This window comes from Tupaia chinensis, unplaced genomic scaffold (genome assembly GCF_000334495.1).
Source record: "Tupaia chinensis unplaced genomic scaffold, TupChi_1.0 Scaffold142914_1, whole genome shotgun sequence".
Classification (NCBI taxonomy): Eukaryota; Metazoa; Chordata; class Mammalia; order Scandentia; family Tupaiidae; genus Tupaia; species Tupaia belangeri.
The window spans coordinates 96,566-102,289 of NW_006202759.1; the positions used below are offsets into that span (position 1 = coordinate 96,566).

Consider the following 5,724-nt stretch of genomic DNA (forward strand, 5'->3'; position numbering starts at 1 on the left):
GATGCATTATAAAAAAGGAATGGAGACCACATTGCAGCCAAGATAATTTGGACATACACTTAATATTTTAAAAAATAATTATTTTTTAGTATTATTTTTAAATTTTGCCATAAGGCACATGTGCTCACCAGAAAGAGACAGAGATTGAGAGAGAGAAAGTGAGAGAGCAAGACTCCAGGTCCATGATTTGAACCACGGTCGACCAAGTGGGACTCCAGTGTCTTAACCACCACGCCACCTGGGTATACACTTGTTGATAAGTGACTCTGGGTGGATTGGATGAGCCTGTGCCCTCATCTCTACAGTAAGATCCCACTAGCAGCTCCGCAGAGTTGTCATGGAGGATCACAAGACAGAGGTAGAAGCATGGAGCACTGCAGGCACACCCCGCAGGTGCTCAGTGCACACAGTGTACATGTACTTACGTGTACACAAAGGCCAAGGCCCCATCTCTACGACCATCAGCAACTACAAGGCATCTTTGAAAAGATCATGAAAATGCATATTATGGAAAATCTTTGCATGGATTTCAAAGTGTTTGCATTAAAATAAACTCATACTTTAATCTCATTTTCCTATGACCTTTTTAAAAATATTTTTAATTTTATTTACTCATTTCATTTTGACCAGAGAGTCACACACACACAGAGAAAGAGAGTGAGAAAGCAAGCCACCAGGTCCAGGACTTGAACCATGGTTGGCCATATGGGAATGTCTAGCACCTTAACTACCACACCACCTGCTGGTCCCCTCCTATAGCCTTTGTGAAGGGCTCTTGTATTTGCTAGCCAGAGAGCTGGTTGGGAACATATGTGGTTGGGAACATATGTGTTTTTTTGTTTGTTTGTTTGTTTGTTTAACAATTCTGGGAGCAAAATCACTGATAGTGGAGCAGGCAGGGTTCTCTGCTGCTGAGGACAGACGAGCTTGGGCACTGTCCCTGCACAGGTTTGAGAAGCAGTTTTTGTCCTCTCTGCTTCCAGAAGAAACGTGGGTTAGGAAAGGGAAATGGCTTAGAATCATTAGAAAGCACAGCGCATGCCGGCCTGTGGCGTGGAGGCCAGGAGGGCTGGATTTCTTATGGCCGACTTGGAGTTAAAGTCCCGGATCCAGGTTTGAGGCAAGGGGCGAGGACAAAAATGGAAAGACTAGTGAGCTTCTCAAATTAGAGGTAATATACCTCACTGGGTGGCTGTAAGGATGAACTGAATGAATATTTACGAAGTGCCTAGCACAGTCCCTGGCATACAGTAACCGCAATTTAAATGTTGAAAACCAGCCGGTTGCACAGCAGAGCGCGCACCGCCTCATTGAGACTACGAGCGGAGAAAGCCCGGAGGTGGTCCTGAGACAGGTTAGGCCGACACACTTGAACAGTTTTTTACAGCCTCGGCTTTGCGGTTTACGGGGAACCCAACCTTTGGTGGTCGTGGTTGGAGCACTGGTCGGAGAGCGGCGACGACAGCCTCGGGCCCACATCCTAGGGGACCGGTCCTTTTGCTCCCCGACTCTTGCTGGCCCACAGCGGGCCTCCAGCCTCCTCTCCCGCCTCGCCGCCCCCACCGCGGCGCTCCGGGTTTCCTGCCCGCCCGGGGCCGGCGCGCGCTGGGCGGCTGGAGGAGGGGTGGCATTTCCTGGCCCGGCGGGGGCCGAGTCACTGGCTCGGGGACGCTCGGACAGCTAGATGACCGACAGGCACCAGATGCTATTTCGGGCGGCCCCGCTTAGCGCGCAGTTTCCGTTTTTCCACTGTCGGAAACAGGAGAGCGGGAGGGTGTAGACGTCACGAGCCCCTAACCCCAGACGCGGGTTTGGGGGACGAGGTCAGGGCTGCCGCCAGATGTTCAGAACCTGGAGCAGCCGAGGAGCCTTGGTGTGGAAGAGGGGGTGAAGCACGTCCGTCACCTCCCTGCCCGCACGCTGCTGCCTGGGCACACCTCTGCGGTTGGTTGACGCAGCCTTTCCTGCGTGTTCCTTCACCAGCGACCTTGGTCAATGAATGCCTTGTAAAATACCCAAACAGTCTGCAGGTGCCTCGAAGGCATCTGAAGTCGAAGGGTTAAAAACCAAATGCATAATCCCTCCCGATGGCCTCCAACTCTAAGAATAACTCCAACTAGCTAGACAGAAGAACTGGAAACCTGTTCCCTTCCCAAAGCCAGTCCTCACAACCCAGTTCTATACCCTGAATGCATGCCATCTTCATCCACCATCTCTTCTGCCGGCTCAGTAGACCAAATCTGAACTCTTAGACCACTGCACTGGCCATGGGGGTGGTCCCCACTGCCTTCCCACCCCCACATACCTCTACTCCACAGGGCCCCAAAAAGCCAGAAGAAATGCAATCTGATCCTGCATAGGACACAATGCCCACCCTCAGGTCAAACAACCGGAATGGTTCTGAAACCCTCTAAAGGTCCACAGGCTTGCTCCAGACAAATGGGAGTCTCTGTTCCTTTTGGATCCTATGACCCTTCTGCTTAGCCCTTGGCTCCAGAAGGTTCCTCTGCCCATCTGGAAGGTTCTAGATACTCTTCTTCTCCCTCTTAGATAACCGTCTCACCCTCATTTTCTCAGGGAAGCAGTTCCCAGCTGGGCTCTCCAGTATGGAAGTGGCTAGCCCTTTTTGCAGAGGTTGAAGACCTAAACTGACTCTCCCCGCCCTAGGTGGCAGACCTGGGTTCCAAACTCAGAAAACATGTGGAGGAGTCCGACCCAGTGGGGACGAGTCAACCCATCCCCGTCCCCCGCCGAGGCTGGTCCCCGGCAAACATGATTCTCGCTCTATTAGGTGATGCAGCTGATCAAAGGCGATGGCCCTGTGGCATGGGGCAATTGGATTTTTTTTTTTCCTTAGGACAGTGGTGGCTGTTCTACCATGGGAGTCTGAAAGTGACCTGTATCCACATAACAGCCTGACTTCCCTCAGAGAGCACACCAGGGAGAGGACAGGCTGTGTTGGATTCATTGTATCTTCTCAGAGTCATCCCAGCGACTTTGGAGGGAGGGGCCATATTCTGGGTTCAGTCCTGGATGGAACTCAGTCGGTGACCAGATGATGGTCCCCCCCCTCCCCAGTTCTCAGGCTCTGGAAAAAGCTCAAAACAAGAGATACTAGAAGGACAATGCAGCCTGGCATAGCGGGTAGGGTTGTGGACTAGGACTGAACACCAGAGTTCCTCCAGGTTGCTCAATTTTGGCCATGTCGTATCTCTCTGTGCCTTGATTTCCTTTTCTATCATGGCCACAGGGTCCCCTGCAAGTGCATGTTGTCCTGGGCCATGGGCCGGGTGACATTGCATACATTAGTACCCTAACCACTGCCTGCTAAAGATCATGTTATTCAATCCTCATAGTTTTCCAAGGTAGGTAGTATCTTTCCACTTTGCAGATGTGATAAAACCTGAGTTTGTGTTCTTTCCACTCCACCCATGGAGGAAAGAACCAAGGCCAGCTGCAGAGGCACATCAGTAATGTAGTCACATGGAAAGGTGTTGGGTTTGAATCCCAAGTCTCTCTGTACGAACTGGGCACACGCCTGTGATGGTAGCTGGCTGAGGCAGGGGGTGGATTGGGAGAGCTGGGGGTGAAGACTCCATTACGATGCCTCTCTCCCGTCCTCTCATAGAGGATAAAGGAATAAACTTTAAAAATATATGAACAAAACCAGATACCCTGCATGGGTTGAACTCAGTCAACTAGCTGGCAATGAATTCAGATTCCCACAGTACGAATCATGATCCCTGCAGAACTGAACCCAGACCCCTCATCCCAGGGTAGGCTCTGGCTGCCCCTCTTGCTGGGGCAGGAAGAAGGTCTGGACATTTTCTTTTAGCTCCACAGAAGCTCTCGAGCCAAATTTCCTTCAGATCTGGCTTGACACTAAGAATGGAACACTGCGGAAGTTACTTTTATTCTCTCTGCCTCGGTTTCCTTATCTGTAGATGGAGGAAATAATAGCACCAATTTAGGATTGTTTACAAAGATTGAATGAGTTAGGATCTGTAGAGTGCTTAGAGCAATAGCAGATTAAAAACGCTTGTTTCAAATCGTTATGGTGGTGGGGAATGGTGTTTCTGGGCTGGCAGTAAACCGAGCAGAATTGACCTTTTCATCTTTCTGTTGACATCAGCTCATCTTTTTAGAGTCCCTTGGTTTTGAGCTATAGGGTCCTATTTGAGAGTAAAACGGGTCAAAGGAGGTGGAGGGTCAGGGAGGAGTTGAGAGTTTTCTGTCTTCTGGGGAACTGCCCGGTGAGATCTGGCTGTCCAGGACTCTGGAGAAAGGATGAGTGTGAGAGAAGGGTTGAAAGGTGACGGTTTGGTGTCACGGTGGTCTTCAGAGGCAGGAATGGAGTGTTGGGTTGAAAGGCACTGAAGAAAGGTGCCAGGAAGGCCCAGGGATTCAGGTTTGTGGGGAACGGGATTCCCGGGAGGTCTCAGGACGGATCTGAAACGGGGCTGGAGCCGCTGGGTCCTAGACAGAGCGCTCAACTCTCTCCGCGGCCCATTTTGAGGCCGGTCCCCGCGCCGAGTAACCAGACCCCACTCCCTCCGGTGAAATTGCCAAATTAAAATGAATCATTTGGCCCATAATGGCCGAGGCGCTTATCGGGGGCGGGCGGACCCGCGGCAGTGCCTTATCTCTGCGGCGCACACGGCCCCGGCGCGCCTCGGCCCATGCTAACGAGGCCCAGAACGTGAGCGGGATTAGAGCGCCGCGCAGGAGCCGGAGCTGCGCGGGCGGGGGCGGCGGGCGGTCCTGGCACCCGGGACCCGGCCTCAAAATGGCCACACGCGTACCCCCATAGCGGAAAAAACGTGAGCATTCCGGCCTTTTTCTAGGGGAAAAGCAACCTGCGGCCTCCCACGGAATTCCTCATCAATCCCCTCCCTTTCCCCCTACACCCGCAGAAGACGTCTTCGCCCCGTTTCCCTGGATTTCTTTCGCTGGGGGGCATTTTCTACCAATGCCCCCGCCCTCGCCGCCGCCGCCCCTCCCGCCTCGGAGACTCTCTTCCTTCCTTCCCCTTTTTCCTTACGCAATATACAGCAATGCGCGAGGCAGTGGTTGGTTTTCATTTCTTCTTCGTGGTTGTGTGCATGCGGTGGGGTTGTGAGTGCGTGTGCGTGAGCTGCGGGCAGGGTCGGCTGCCTCCGACCGTGGTCTTGGGGATCGGTTGTGTGTCCGAGCGCGGCGGCGTCTGCGCCGTTTAGACCCTTCGAGGCTCTTCTGCACTTTCTTCGTTGTCTACGACAATGTTCGTTTGCTTTCTCAGCAGGGGTCCGGTCCTGCTGGAGGCTCGTGCGGCCTTCGCGGTTGTGCCTGGGTGGTGCCGTTGTCCGGTTGTGTGTGCGTGCCCCTGACTGTGTTGGGGTGTGTGTCCGAGAGCGACTGCTTAGACTGATTTCGTTGTGTCCTGTTGGACTGCGTGCCGGTCTGATCCTGTCGGCGTGCAACCCACGGTTGGGTTGCGTTTATTCGCTTCCTTCTGCGGGGCTGGACCGCGGGTGGTCCGGTCTGCGCGGAGTTGTGTGCCGGTCCCCTTTAGAGATGCATTTGCACATCGCCGGGGGCGGGAGTGGGGGGAGGGCGAGCGGGAGACCGAGGCGCGCGTGGGGGCGGCGAAATGGGGCGGGAGCGGGATTTCACATTTTATTCCAAATTATGATGTATTCGGGAGCCGGTGTCGGCTGGGACGGGGGGGAAAGACCTCGTTCGGCA

The 5,724-nt window shown here is 53.5% G+C and overlaps 1 protein-coding gene across 1 annotated transcript in view; it reads left to right on the forward strand.

Moving 5' to 3' along the window:
- The first annotated feature begins 4,646 nt into the window (after nucleotides 1-4,646).
- TAL1 (TAL bHLH transcription factor 1, erythroid differentiation factor) overlaps nucleotides 4,647-5,724 on the forward strand; it is an 18,306-nt gene continuing 17,228 nt past the window's right edge. Inside the window, 1 exon segment of the mRNA XM_027766393.1 lies at nucleotides 4,647-4,820. The gene's annotated coding sequence lies outside the window, so the exon portion shown is untranslated.